Source organism: Lichenostomus cassidix, chromosome 14 (assembly GCF_008360975.1).
Source record: "Lichenostomus cassidix isolate B80296 chromosome 14, HeHo_3.0, whole genome shotgun sequence".
NCBI classification, from domain to species: domain Eukaryota; kingdom Metazoa; phylum Chordata; class Aves; order Passeriformes; family Meliphagidae; genus Lichenostomus; species Lichenostomus cassidix.
In genome coordinates this window covers 288,695-303,974 of record NC_139495.1, presented here as the reverse complement: position 1 = coordinate 303,974, position 15,280 = coordinate 288,695, and the positions used below count along the sequence as shown (strand labels likewise).

Genomic DNA, 15,280 nt, shown 5'->3' with positions numbered 1-15,280 from the left:
AATGCTTCTTTTGCTTCATGTTCCTTATTGTTCCCAGGACCCCCAGCCAAGTACCTTTACTCAGCGGACAAGTCTGGCTTCACAACAGCGACCGCCTGGAAATAAAAATTAAAAAGTGAATGTTTCTCGTAATTAAGTCTTTAAATAGGAGAAGGAATTAGAGCTCTTAGGGTGATGAGTACCATCCCCAACCTGATGCAGAAGCACCAGCCAGAGCAGCAGAGACACTCACCTTGCACCATGCCTGTCCCGTGCTGAGCTGGCTGCAGTGGTGGTCCAGGCAAATGAGAGGGCTGTCAGAGGTCACTGAACCAAGCAGTCACTGTCCTGGTCACCCTTTTGGGACCCCACTTCTCACACCCCTCGAGTGCTTTAACCCCCTGGTGCCAGTTGGAGCCCTCACCCCTAAACTTTTTCCCCTCCTTGTCTTGCTCTCCCCTTCACAAAATGACACACCCTTGCCTGGCTCAGGGCAGGATGTGGCAGCAGGGCTGGCTGGGCACAGAGTCTCCTACCCAGAGGGATCCTTAAGCAGAGAAAGACAGTGGGGAGGATATCCCTTGGACCCTCTGCTGCTCCCAGGAGCCCTCTGCAAACCAGCACATCCTGCGGCAAGGTATTGAGAAGGCCTTACAGCTTTCTGGATTTTTCCTTGTGTAATTCAGAAGATACATAATTTTAAGTATTGCTATTTTTCTCACTCAGATATGAAAAATATTAACTGGCCACACACTGCTGTGGCTGTCACCATCCTTTTAGCAATGCGATTGCCAGCAGGGATTTATGGTCCTCCCCACACCTGGGTTATTTGAGTTTTGCTTTGCTGCAGGGCCAGGGCAACAATAAATTTCCTTCTCCTCTGGAACATGCTCTAACCTCTCATTTTCTAATAAAGTGTTAAACCTCGGAGCAACCACACTGGCCTGGTGTTGGAGAGGAGGGGAGTTCCAGCTAAGCCAATAAGCTGCCTGCTGCAGGCAGGAGGGCATCCTTAGGGCCCTAGACATCTCTTCCCACGGTGGCTGTCTGAATTCTGACTTCCTTTTCCAGGCAGATTCCCCTGCCCTGGCAGAGGCCCCCCTGCACCTCGCCAGGTAGAGGCTATGTCCAGCCTGTCCCTAGCAGCCACACCCAGTGGAGAAGAGTGCCTGAAGGTATCAAGGGAGGGTGTGCAGAAGAACCCACCCAGCGAGGTCTGACCAGGACAGTGGCAAAAGGGAGCAGCTCAGGGAGATCCCCCACCCCACAGACTGCCCCCAGTACAGCCCCCTGCCCACTCCAGCCCACGCTCCTTAACCACACAGCAGGCTGGACCCCAGCCAGAGGAGGAGCAACGGCAAAAGCTGCTGGCAACACTGAGCTTATCAGCAGCACATGGTTTAGGTTGTCAAAAGGGTTCCCAGCTGACAGCCTACCACCCCTTGCCATCCCAGCCCTTCCTGCTCCTGCAGGGCTGCAGAAGAGGCTGACAGGGCAGGAGTGATGATGGGTGGGTGGGCGTTGCATCTGCTGCTGGTCCATTACAGAACCAGAGGTGACTGTGACACCAGCTTTCACTGGCTGAGCTGGTTGGTGAGTTACGGCAAGGGGCTGTGTTGTGGTGATATGATTTTTTTCAATATGTTCTGTTTGGATTGGCAAGTTGGTCTCACTCTTTCTCAACTGACTGATAAAGCGCTAGACAGGGGATTAGTCCTCTTGGAAGCTAAAGAAAGAGGTAATTTGGGTTGTTTATAGCCTGCAGGGGTAGAATCAAAATGTACAATACCGAGAGAGTCAAACTTTTACAGCGTATGGCAGAGCCATAACTCAGAGCAAGTATCACACATTACAGTCCTGTGAAATGCATTCCCGTGACAAAAGGCTGGAAAGGCAGAAAGAATGAGAGGAATTAATCTGTTCTTGGGACAAATATTGTAATGAAGACAGGAAATGCCAAGAAAATTAACCCCCACCTGGTTCAGTGTTGGCATTGGAGTGTTTAGCCCAAAAGTCTTGGCTCTGCACTTTGGGCAGCATTGGAAACAGCCCCAGCCCCAGTGACTGCAGTGTGGGCAGAGGGGAACCCCAGCGTGACCTTGGCTTTTCTGCACTAAAAGAGTAACAGCTTTCCCTCAACTGGGTTGTGCTGGATTTCCACAGCTATTAAATCTAATTGCTGAGATAGAGTTATAAAATTATAATTTTAACCATGCAATTTAGATGGAGTAACCGGTCGCCTATTTCTGTGATTATCCCTGATTATTAAATGAACAGCTGCCTCCAAATATGTTTGCAACAAACTAATTCAATGAGTGCATGTGCCTGAATATTCATGGCCCTGATTCACGGCACAGACTTTTTCACTGTGACTTTAAAAGTTAATTTATCTTGGCAATTTAAATAAATCCACTCCCATCAGCCTTGGTTTGAGCTCCAGACTTTGACACTGAGTTTGGCAGAGAGGAAGGTGTCCCAGCCCCTGCCCCAGCGGCCGCTTGCGCAGACAGCAGTGCCCGTGTCAATTCCAGGCTTCTCCCGTGTCTTGTTTGTGGGTTTGACAACCCTTCTCTGCACAGCACTAACACAGTGTGACACTCCACAGTCTGTTTGGTTTAGCTTTTCCACTAAAATTTAAACCATGCCAAGGAGCCAGAAAATAACCCACCCTCCCCAAGCACTGAAACATGGGTACAGCTGGCCGGCGAGACAGCCAGCCAGTGGCTCCCCTGGCTGCTGGGCCAGTGTCGGCTGAGGAATGGCTTCCAACAGCCAGCAGTCATCCTAGTATCAGGAATTTCATCTTCCTCCTTTCAAAGGAGGTGCCTTGCATTGCCACCAGCCAGAGTGATGGGCAGAGGGGTCAGGAGCATCCCTGGAACTGTTTTCAGCCTGCAGTGTGCCAGGGGTGGCTGTGCAGCAGCCACAGAGCCAAAGGCACCACAACACTGTGGGGCAGAAGAAGGCAATGTGATGCGGTGCAAGTACCCTTTGGCATGTGGCTGCTTTGGCCATCTCTTGTGGCCCTGGCCAGGGGCTGACTGCACGGACTGGGGCAGAGCTGTGTCATGGTCTGGCTCCCCATGGGATAAATGCTACTGCCCCAGCCTGGACTGCAAAAACACTTAATGGATTCCTTGGACTTAAATCTCTGCGCACTCTTGAGAGCAAGCTGCACTGCTACTGACCACAGAAGCATTTTATTAATAGCCACAGCATGCTACAAACTGCTTAGAAGCCCAAAAGTACTGCCTGAATGGGTGCCCAAGAATAGTTATTTCACCTGATGCTGCTCCTATCATGAAGCTCTGGAGTTTCCCCTGGGGTCTTCCAGCCACAGTAGCAGCATGCAGCCTCTGGACCCCAACAGAAACCTCCGGCACTTAAGAATGTGCTAGGATTTACATACTCACTGGAGAGAAACAGCAGCTGCTCAGGAGGCAAGCTCAGCTCCCAGGACGCATTTCTGAGGTGCCTATTAGGCAAATGCTGGCAGCACATGCCTGGGTTCTCCAGGCAACCCATCCATCTTGCCCCCTTGGAAGATCAGCAGCTGCTCCACTGGAACAGGCACGCACCAGCCTGGAACACCGAGCCTAGCTGGGGCACTGACTTGTGCAACCTCTGAGTGTAACAGCTTTCTCACGTTCTCCCTGACATGTCCTTTGGCAAGCAATCACTATTAAAAAAAAAAAAAAGGGTCTTTTAAAAGCTTTTATTAAAAAATCCAAGAAGAAAAAGAAAGAAAAGAAAAATCTGTTAAAGCATTTGAAATGTAAAGTAGGGCTTTCATTTGGACAGCATCCCTGCTGCCTTTTGTCTCTTCCTGTACAGAGGTTTCACAAAAAGATCCACAGTTTGACAGATGTTCAGATAATATTAAAGAAGAAAACATCTGATTGTGGGGGAAAAGAAACAGCTCAGTTGAGGCAGGGCAGAGCTGTTGGACTGTGACTGGCTATTCTGTAGAACCAAATACCAATAGAAAGGAGGGCTCAGAGGGGCCTGGCAGCCCCTGCTAGAGAGAGGAGCCCATTCCACAGCCTTCCCAGCTCCTCGAGCTGAGCATGTCCTCCTAGGGGGCATCCCTCCATCAGTGTGGCCTTGCCCCCCAGGTACAGGGATCTGGGTCTGGCTGGGGCTCCCCAGCCTCTGCAGCTGCCATGGCTCAGACAGTGCTGTCTCCCCAGCTGTGCTGAGGGTGCTGTCCCTGGGTGCTGAGGCTGCATCACCCAGGCCATTTGCAGTGAGTGAACACAGGAACAGGCATCTGTTGCAAGAGATTGCCCTGGTGCTGGGCTCTGCTTGTCCCGGGTTTCATCTAAGGAAATTTCCAAGGATCCACATGGCAATTCACCCCTGTGTACCAATCCCTTTGGGAGAAACCAGGCTTCTTGTCAGACCCTATTATGACTGCTCTCAGCCCTGTGTCCCTGCTCTATGAGGTTGTCCCCATAGGCAGGGCAGGAGCAGGCCCTGCCCTGGGACCAGGCACTCTGGAACCCTGCCCCAGGACCAGGGGCTTTGGGTCCCTGCCCGGGAAGTAAGGCTTGGCAGGGATGTCACTCTCATGGAGCTGGGGAGGCAGGAACAGGCACCAAGGAATGCTCCTGCTGTTCTAACAAGGAACAATAGATTAAAAAGCTAGTTAAAAATTCATCCAGGAGAGGCAGAGTTTCCCAAGCATATCAGAGTTAATATTTATAAAGGGGATTGTTGCTCAGTCTCAATTATCCTAAAAGCTTGGTACAACTGCTGCATTGGAGAAGCCACGAACACAGACGTGTCAAGGGAAAACCATTCCCTGTGACCGCTAACAAAATGCAATCAGATCTGCAGCATGTGGAGCCAATTGATTTTCAACAAGTCCTACAATGTAAACAAATGATTGATTCTCAGTGCTTTCATTTCTGAGCAAGCAGCCAGAATCCTCTCCAGCTCCCGGAGCAGGTGAGGCTGGAGGTAAACACAACTGCAGTGGGGTGGCTGCAGCCCTTTCATCAACCAGAGAACAGCAGGAGCTTTGATTTTTGCTTCCCCAGCCCCTTAAGCAGACACTAAATAATGAACAATTCGTCATGTAAGCAGCCCACAATCATGCGAAATCCTTCTGCTGCCAGTGGTCATGTCGGACCACATTCTGCCTTCAGTGGGAGTCAGGAGATTTTTATTGCTTTTGCATTTTGCCTCCTCTGATGTTTCCAGCTTTGCTCTGATTTACTCGAGACAGATGAACCAGGAATATCTCCAAGAGCTTTATCACTGCTTTGTCAGTGGCTGCAGCAGTGTGCCGGTGTGTGTCTGCACCAGCTGTACAGTGGCTGCTCAGATCGCTCCCTGTGAAACCAATAAGCCATACTCCACTAAACCAGTGGTTTCCTGACCATGCTCCTGGGTACGTCAAATTAAACCTCAACCCAGCGCTGGCGGACGGCCCATATCAGCAACTGTCCCTGGGCAGCACTGGGCAGCGCTGGGCACCCAGGAGCTGGGGCTGCAGCTGCCAGTGCAGCACCGACCCCGATCAGTGGAGCCACAGGGCACCAGGGTGTCAATCACTGGCACATCTCCCTTTCCCTCTCATTCATGCCTCTGGTTCTGCCCTCCAAGCTGTTTTGGTGCCATGGAGGCATCAGTGTGGGGCAGTCTGTGCTCCTCCACACCTCCAAGACCTGCTGGAATCCTGTTAGGATTACTGGTGGAGTAACTGAGGAGAAAAGTCACATTTCCATGAACTGTGATAATCATTGAAGCAGTAGCTGTAAAACTGTGTTTCCAGAGCTCCACCACCTGCCTGTTTCTGCCTTACGTGCAGAGTGATGAGCTGTCGGGTGCCTCTGCAGCACAGGGTCCTGAGGGTCCCCGAGGAGGAGGAGCCACTGCCCCATGTACCAGAGCCCCAGGAAACTAGGGCCTGGAGCTCTGCATTCCCAAAGGTGCCAACCACCTCATGCCATCAGCAGAGAGCTGCCCTTGGGAGCCACATCTGGGTATGCAGTTCCTTCCCTGTAGAGAGGGAACAGTGTAAGGCTGCTGCCTTGGATGTCTGTGTTGGGCTACAGCTGCCCTCTGGCCACAGAACCAAGTCCTTCCCAGGAACAGCCTCCCCTTTCCAGAACTCTATGGGGTTTGGCATTCATGGACCCCCAAACTCTGGGGTCCCAGCAGTGGCAGAGCTGCAGAGCTCCCCACCTGGCCACCCGAGTGGTGTATGTGGTGGAACACACGCTGCGGAGAGGGCTGGTGGCACCTGTGGTATGCTGGCGGCTGCCAGGCATAGTGCCTGCTCCTTGTGCCAGGGGCTGGCACCATTCCCCGCAAGTGGGCACAAATTCTTCCTAAAACACAAACAAAGGAGGAGGTTTGCGTGGGCACTGACAGATTCCTGCACATGGAGGGACTCCACCAGGGCCAGGAGTGTTTCTGTTTAAAATTAAAATGGTCTTTTTAAAGCAAATTAAAACTCGTTGTGAAAGCAACCACGTGATCTCCTCACAAAGGCCTTCCTGGCTCTTTTAGAAATTACCCTGTTCCCATTATAGTATCAACATAATTCTGCCTCTTTATTTCAAGCTTGCAAGATATTTATATTCCAAATAATTTTTACAGAGTTCAAATGTGAATCACAAGTTGTTTTTTCTGCTTATGTATTAATTGCATGTGTGTGTCCAGTGCTGAGCCTTATCACCATGTAATTTGTACAACATAATTAACCATGTAGAAACCATATTACATTGTGTTTGGAAGTGTTACATCCAGTTAATCTAATTGACTAATAACATGTTTTCATTTAGCAGCACGTACTGTATTTCCAGTGATTGAATTAATGTCATGTTAACGGCTGCTTTTTGCAACAACATTTGGCATAAATTGCATTAAAAATTGATGTTCATACAAATGTATTTTGAATACAACTCAGCATGAGGCCTGGGAAAACACTCCTGCTGTTTTTTAAATCAGCTTCACTTACAAGTGCACTCTGAAGCACAGCACCAGTGCCTTGCCCACGTGCTGGGACCCCCTGGACCACTGTCCCCCCATCCTGCCCCAGATCTGAGCCACCCCAGCTGAGATACAGACTACTCTCACTGCCTTGGGCTGGCAGAGCCCAGGGTCACAGCTTTACTGCCTGGGGTCCTGTGACGGGTTTAAAAAGGAATCTCTGTTGATGAGATTGTGGTGGGAAAGCTCCAGGCACCTGCTGGTAGAGGCAGACCCAGAGGCACCACCAGCCGTGTCCTTTGGTGAGTCCCCACTCTGCACCTGGCCAGCCCATTGGCCTCTTCCACAGCAGCTGCACAGACAGGATGGACAGGTGCTCCACAGCTACCTCCTTCCCGCCTGCCCGTGTTTGCAGGTGGTACCCAGGTAGGTGATCTATGTGCCTGTAGCCAGGAGACTACCACTCGCCTTGATCTGTTGTTGGAGACAACTGGAACCACAATGCCCAGACCACTCTCCACAGCTGCCCCCTCTGGGGGGGCCAGGAGAATGGGCATGGGCAAGGTGCACTGAGCACTGCCAGGCCAGTGATGTTCAAGTCAGCGACCACAAGACCAATGAAGGAGCCAAAGACTCTTGCTGTTTCTCTTTGACGGATTAAAAACCTTGATTTTTTTTTAATTCCATACCCATTAGTGCGTTCTGTTTTTGCTGGGATGGAGTGAGTTGGTTTAAGATACTTGTGAAAGCAAAGCTAAAAAAGAACAGGAAAATTGCTGGTTGTAGTGGCACTTGTCCAAAGCCAAGAAAGCAGGAAAACAAGGCACAGATATATTTGTGCTGACGGCAGCTTGATGTCTTGTCTCCTCAGAGACGTTTTCCCCACCTGTATAAGCACCACTCTTGTAAACTGGAGGGGCTGTAAAAGACACCACAAGTGGTCTGTGAGCTGGGGGTGTTTTACAGCTTTGTGGGGGAGAAAGTTCCCTTTTCTGTGTTTGCTGTCTTCTTTGCAGGCTATACAGGCTCCATTTTCCATCTCTCCTACAGTCACTGCTGATCAGCTCCACGGGTGAACATCCTGTGGAGGGGGATTCACTGGAACTCCATTCCTGCTGCCGATATGGCCAGCTGCCACCCTACGGCATCCACATCCCGTGTGGGAGCAGCAAGGAGCCACCACAGTTACACCTTGTGCCCTTCATACTGCCCATCCGTGTGCCGCCCCAGCTCAGCCTGCGCACCGCGGGGGAAGGAGCATCCTGCAGATCCTGCCGGAATGGCACAGACGGTGCGGAAGGCAGTGCTGGACTGGACAGCACAGTGCAGCGGGGAACAGCCTTTGCCTCCCCGCACGGGGCAGGTGTGGGCTGACACCACCAGCCAGGAATGCTGCTCCCGGGAGACGATGCCTGTGGGTTTTCAAAGGCAAATCGTGGACTTGAGCTCCACCCTAGAATCAGCACAAAGAGGAGTGACAGACTCGACTCAAGGTAATGTACTTTATTGGACCCCAGTGTGTTATTGTATCCCACCTAAGTTCTCTGGGAAACAAAAGCATAACCAGAAAGAAGCTTAAATCACAGAACCACAGAGCAATTAAAAGTCATGTTCATACAGAGCCATTAGCGCTGATGCTCACACTCTTTACATAGGAGCAGCACATAATAATAATTTCCAATTAAATTACGCTTCTCCAAGGTGCATTAACCACTTTTATCCATCCAATTAAGTGGATGCATCTCTGCTGCATGAAGCAGTTACACCACTCCAGAGGGAAAGTAGACAGTTAATAACACCTGCTGCTGTGGTGCTAATGCAGGAACACTGCTGTCAAACCCATGGGCACACTCACTGCAAACTGTCCACCCAAACACAGCTCTGCAGCTCCTTGCTCCTGTGCTGTCCTGTGCTCTGCTCGCTCCTGCGGTGTGACAAGGGGATGTACCAGTGCCCTGACTCCACACCAGCACTCGGATCTCGTGTTCCCTTACTCCCAGGACACGGAACCTGGTGGTTCTGTGAGGAGATTGCAGAGGGCCCAATTTGTTCAGGAAGAGCTGACCTGCTGCCATGACCCACGGGTAAGAGTTTATTTACTTGAGAGGGATGCATATTTCCCTGCAAATTCTTTGGGCACTCAACTCTTCAGACTCCCCAGTGAGAAATGAAGGCAGATTCCTCACCTGCAGCAAAAGTGATGTTTGTGCAACACAGCAGCAGCAGCAGGGCATCATGTATCTGAAATACAGTGAATGGGACACCAGATATGTGCATGTTGGCCTGAATGTGTCTGCAGAGAGCACACAGACACAGGGGCACAGCTGCACTTGGGATGGACCCCCAAGGTGCCATCCTACCAAAAAGGTAAGAAGAGATCTTTAAAATAATTGTCGCTGACCTTGGGGCTTTGTTAATCAGGTCAGTACAGTTCCATGAGCCCTATCACCTTCTCATGATTGCAGTTGCTCTGTGGGAGCAACCACGTACACATCTCTTGAGGATCGAAGTGATTCCCCTGTGCTAGGAGACAGTGCAAACACGGAAGATGCCAGGTGCACCCAGAGCAGTGCACACGTGGACCCCAGGCAGTCATATTGGGGAGCAGTGAAACTGGGTGGGCACTAGAATGGTAGCAGGGTCTCTAAACCAGAAACATGGAGCAGGAATGGGACAGAGACAGTCCGTGTCTGAAAGGGAGAGGTCCGTTCCAGGAGGTCTGATGAGTCTCTGACCTGCGCTGGAGGGTGCTGGGATGGCAGCTGGGATGGCAGAGGTATGCATGTGCTTTCTCCCACGTGCCCATGCTGCAGGGATGGCAGCATTCTCACTCATTCTTTCTGCAGGCACGGATGACATACCCTCAGGAGCATGCAGTTATCAAAACGTTATAAATTGCTGCCTTTTAAATAGTGTGGTAATTTGCTAGTCCATTACAGGAGGAGTTGTAGGATACAAGGAGCACACTAAGAAAAATTAAGCCTCCTGCGTCACTGCTGACCTCTGCAGCTGAGGTGCTCTCAGAACTGCTCCATTATGTCAGCCTGCCCTGAGCAATTAGCCACCCATCAGCACTCATCAGCCTGTCACCATGCCTCAGAGGACCACGGGCCTGGCAGTTCCCTTCCCCAAAGCATTCTCTGCAGAGGTTCCAGCCAGGGCTGCATCAGCCCACTGGTCACCGGGAGATGGTCCCAGCAGGGAACCACAGCAGCTCCATAGTCCCCTCTCCTGCTGTAATTAGCATGTTTGTATAGCCATCACTGTGAGATGCATCACCTAATTTTAGTCGAGCAGTTTTTCTCTGAATCCCTCAGACTTGGGAACAATCCTTTCATGTGAGAAGCAGTGTTTTCCGTGGCAGTGCTGCTGCCCAGTTCTGTCCTGCAGAAGGCTCCCGGCTCCAGCACAGCAGCACTGATGATTCCCAGCAGGAGACGTTGCTCTGGGGCTGGGGCAGGGATAGCTGTGATCCCCATTCAGTATCTTGCTGGCAAATGCCAAGCTCTCCTCTTCTCATAACAGTCCTCAGTCCTATCCCAGTCTCATTACCTCCGAGATTCTGTAAGTCCTACTTTTCCAGTGTTAAAGCAAAATAAAGTCTTTCTACATAGTCTATAGCTTTTGTTCAAGGAAAATATATTCTATGATATAGACCATCTTTAGTCTCCTAAAGGATTCTTGGAATTCCTGTGGGTCTTGAACACAGGGATATAAATCTTGCCTTTGTTGCTCACTAACAGAGGTACATGTCAGAGGTCCCCTTTTCCAAGGCCTGAGCCAAATTCCCCAAGGGTGAGCTTCTTAAGGCCAGGAAAAATGCATAGAGCCTTAGTAGTGCCACCTCCACATCACACAAGAGCACCTGAACCAATGGATGGGATTGAGCCAGCTCAGGGTTCTGGGACTTCTGGAAATAACGCTGCAGCAGAGCATGCAGCGTCCTATGGATAGTTGCAGCCTTGGGATGGGTCAGAAGACCCCAACTGCAGCAGTCTGGACAGACAGCAATGGGAAAAGGCAAACCAACCCCTCCTGTCTGCCAGGATGGCCTGTCACATCCTCTGTGCAGCTGCTCCCAGGCCACTCTCTGGAGACTGATGTTTGTATCCTGGCTGGCCACCTGGGCCCAAAAGCCAGGGAGCACTCCCTGTCCATGGACTCCCTGAATGGTCCCAGCCAGCCCTCACATGCCTCCAAACCCACCTGGTTTGTGCCAGCACAGGCTGTGTCCCATCCCCAAGCCTCCAGCCAGGATCCTCCCAGCCCCAAGGCTCAGCAGCGAGGTGCACACCAGCCATGCTCTGCAGTCAGGGAGGGTGGCAGCTCTGGGACATGCAGCTCACACCCGTAGAATTACGTTCAGTACACCAATTTTGTGCAAGGCAAAGGGATATTTCTCGTAACCCATGTTTAATTTCTCAACATAAATCCCTCTGAAATGAAACTTCCCCTTTACTTTATGTGCTTAGATATTTTCTCACAAGGTGCAGGTGAAATCCACGTCCTGGCACACACATAAAAGCAAATGCAGGAGGGATGTGTCCTGGCAATATATGCATCCTCCCTGGAGATAAATATTTTCTTGCTTGCGAGGAAACGCAAAAACACTAGCTATTATTTTTTCTCAAAATATATACCTTTCAGAATAAAAATAAACATGTGAACACAGGATGTGCTAATCCCAGGCTTTCTGCCCAGAGCCAAGGTGACAACCAGCAGTTTGGAGGAGACTTGCACACAAGTTATGCTCAGCCAGCTCAAAAACACATCGAGGAACCTCCAGCACCCTGGGAACCCCTGAAGCAGTTTCTGAGCCTATCACACACACAAAACACACAGGCTGCTGCTGTTCTGCTCTAGCAAAACCCCTCAAAATGGGGAATGCAGGAAAGGGTGGCAGCAACACAGGGTCAGAGGCTGGCAGAGCCTGGCAGGAACGCTTTAGGCCCTCACCCACTATGCCCAGGCACCCAGTGAACCCACTCCCTTCCCAGGGATGAGCCAATGCTTCCACCATGGGTGGCTGTCCTGGTCCCTGTCAGTACAGGACAGCTGTGAGCCAGGGCAGAACCTCACTGGTTTGCCTCCTCCACATCACATTCCTCACAGGAACACCATCAGGGAGCTTTGTGGGATCGTGAATATGAATTGCTTTGACCTCACTTAGTCTGATATGGTGGAGCATTAAATCTCTATTTTTCAAGCATTAAGCCTGTGTAATAGAAGGATGCTGTGAGCAATTTGCAGTAAGATGAAGGGATATTACTGTCCTGGGAGACAGACAATCCAACCACATCCACAAATTGATAACAGAGATAGTGGCTTAGGTTCATGCTAGCTATTAATTAAGGGCATGTTTTATGTGGAAGACAATACCAGCTTACACTGGCAGGTAGTTGCTGGCCTCCCCTCCCCTGCAGTGAGCTGTGCTGGCAGAGCTGGAGCGCAGCCAGGTGGGTTCATATCTTGCTGAACCACAGTTCACACACGTACATTTGAATCTGACAGGCGAAATTAATTTCTCAAGCTTTTAGCATCACAGCTTCAAGAGTGGCTGTTCTGACTGAGGAGCAGTCAGCAGCTGCTGGGAGCCGTGCCACTGGGGCAGTGTGCAAGCCCTCCTTCTGGGGACAGTCAAAGGCTTGGCCAGCCCAAAGCACCAGGGTGCTGAGAACTCTCACGTCTCTGGTTGTTAATGAGCACTAAGCATGTCCCAAGCTCTTCATCTGCCCTCAGAACTCAATGCCTCATTAGCTGGCTGATCCCGAACTCTCAGCAAAGACATCCAATATCAGGTTTCACTCCTCCTCTCGTCTTGGCTGTGGCAGCATCCCACTCTGCTGTTACCCCTCTCCCACTTGCTGCTCTCAGCAGGCTCGCACTTCCTAGCCCCTGCGGCAAGACTCTCCCAACATCTCACATCCACTGATTAACTTAGGATGATTAAACAGCCACTAATTTTGTCCAAATTACCAACAGAATATTACCCTTTCACAATGTTTTGTTCCTTGCCCTAGAATTTAGCAGCAAGCCTGCAATATGCCCTGACAGCTGACTTCCATGCTGGCACAAAAGACCAACCACTGATTCAGCTTTGCTCAGGAAAGCCTCTCCCCAGCCTCAGATGGGTTCCCTGAGCAGGGCAAATCCATGCAGGGACACTCACCCTTGGCAGTTCACAGACACCCATGGCACAAGGTGAAGAACCAAGAGACCCCAGCTGGTATCCCTGGAGCCTGTGCAGCCGATGAAGCCAAGATGCCCAGTGGATCCAGAGCACCAGCAGTGCCACACGGCCCAAGTGCTCCTCTAGAGAGAGTCTTCCCAGATAGAAGTTGCAAAACCAAACAGCACAGGTCAGCCATGGAAGTATATATGCAATACTGAAGGAAGCAGCTAAAAAGTCATACATCATGAATAAATTAAAGCATCCCTGTTTATGGACAGACACCTATGGAAAAGAACACAGATAAACCAGGGGGCTGGGCTGGGGACAGAGAAGAGGTTTATTTTTTTTCAGATGGGACTAGAGAACAGCTGGAGTATCGATGAGGTGGCAAGGACAGGAGATGGCTCTAATGTGTCATTGAGAGCCTGGAGGCCCTGTGCTGGGCCACAGGAAGGTCACATACACCTTTCTGGAAAACAGCGCTCACAGATGGGGGGAACTCCTGGCAGGAAGCACCAACCCTTACAAACCATGACAGCTCCCCTCAGGCTCTCCTGATAAAGTGTCTCCTGGCCACTGTTTCCCAGAGAAATCTGTCAGACCCAGAGTAGGTCCATGAAGCTGGACAGGAGCAGACCTGCTTGGACATTCCCAGCTAAGCACAGCAAGGACAGGCAGGCAGGGATGTGTGTAGGGGCTGTTGGAGAGGGGTATTCTGGTCAATGGTAAAAAATGGAAAAATTAACAAAACAAAGGGAAAAAAGGACAAGCTGGATGTCAGGCCACTGAGGATAAAAGGAGCAGCCCTCATGTTGGGAGAGCTCACAGCTGCAGACATATCTGGCCACAGGCTCACTCTGTCTGCGGGGTCTCCATTAAAAACCCGATGCAAATATGCTTATTTGCGTCGGGCTTTAAATGCAAAGCATGTCCTGGGCTGAAGTGATCCTCCACTCAGCAAATCTGGGAACACCTGGCCTTCACACACCTGGCACCTGTAGCCACATGGCGATGCTCTCTGCAGCTGCTCTGTACTGCACCCAGCACACTGCAATTGCAGCATCCCAGGCTGCCTGCTGCAGCTTGGCTGTATGTCTGATCTTGGGTGAGAAATTTCTCTTTACACCAGGCTGTCTATTCAAGTCATAAAAATAGGCTTTTTTTCCTTCTGTAAGTGCAACACTTTTCATATTTTTACTTCCAGCTGTCTAGATAGTATTTCACTTTTTTCATTTCTAGTACTCGCCCTCAGTTATTTAATGTGAATTTCTAGGGCATGGTGCCCTTAGCAGACATCAGAGCAATATAATACAAGGAATCAGATATACACTGTTCTAGGAGAAGGCAGGAACAAAAAGACAAAGTAGGCTCTTAATCCATATGGTGCTTTTGATTCATGGAATATAGAAAATTGTATTTGATTATATCTGTAATGGATCCTCGTAACTTTAGATTAGGGTTATGCTGATGGCCCAACTAATGGACAGTTTATTGCAGGAATAGATTTCATCCTATCATTTTTTTTCCTGGTATCAATTATTTGGAATGTTTAAATGTCTCATTTCTGTGGATGTTTATTGCTTAATTTTCCTTTCTAAGAAAAGCGTACATGCACACAATACATTGGTGTTCCTCTTCTAAGGAGTAAGGAACTACAGGCTGTGCTCCTGGAGCCCAGAAACTCCCATAATTTCTAGCTGCACAGGCCAGGAGATCCACTCTAGAGGCTCACAGCTACCTGTGCCTTCGTGACACTAAGCTGTGAGGGAACACACGTCTTAGCAGACATGTGATGCTATTGGAAAAAAAAAAAGAAAAAAATTAAAATGCTTACTAAATTAACCTGTCTCAAGAGTCAAAGCACTGGGTGGGATTGCTGCCACAAAGTCAACAGCAGAGCTGACGGTAAGAGAGGCTGGAAGCAAAGACAGTTTGGTGGAGAGAATCTCATTTGCAGTCAGCTGAAATGCGAATATTATGAATAACAATAACAGTAATAATAACAATAAAAATATTACTTTAACAACAATTATTAAATAAGAATATTATAAAGCCCTGAAGAGAAATGCTTGACTCTCAGTAAAGAGTATAGGAGGCTGTGGAGGCACCAGAGATGTGACCTATTGATCCCAGAGCCAGAGGGCAAAGAGGCTAGTGGATTTTTTAATTTTTTTTTTTTACTTTGCC

At 49.8% G+C, this 15,280-nt stretch overlaps 1 long non-coding RNA gene across 3 annotated transcripts in view; it reads right to left on the bottom strand.

Annotated features, from left to right (window-relative positions):
- Positions 1–15,280, bottom strand: part of LOC146430524 (uncharacterized) — a 133,563-nt gene that overhangs the window by 12,547 nt on the left and 105,736 nt on the right. For all 3 annotated transcript variants that reach the window (XR_014855026.1, XR_014855023.1, XR_014855024.1), the window contains 2 exons: positions 3,393–3,658; positions 55–95 (listed from right to left, as the gene is read on the bottom strand). This is a non-coding gene — a long non-coding RNA (uncharacterized LOC146430524). The remainder of the gene's footprint in view (positions 1–54; positions 96–3,392; positions 3,659–15,280) is intronic.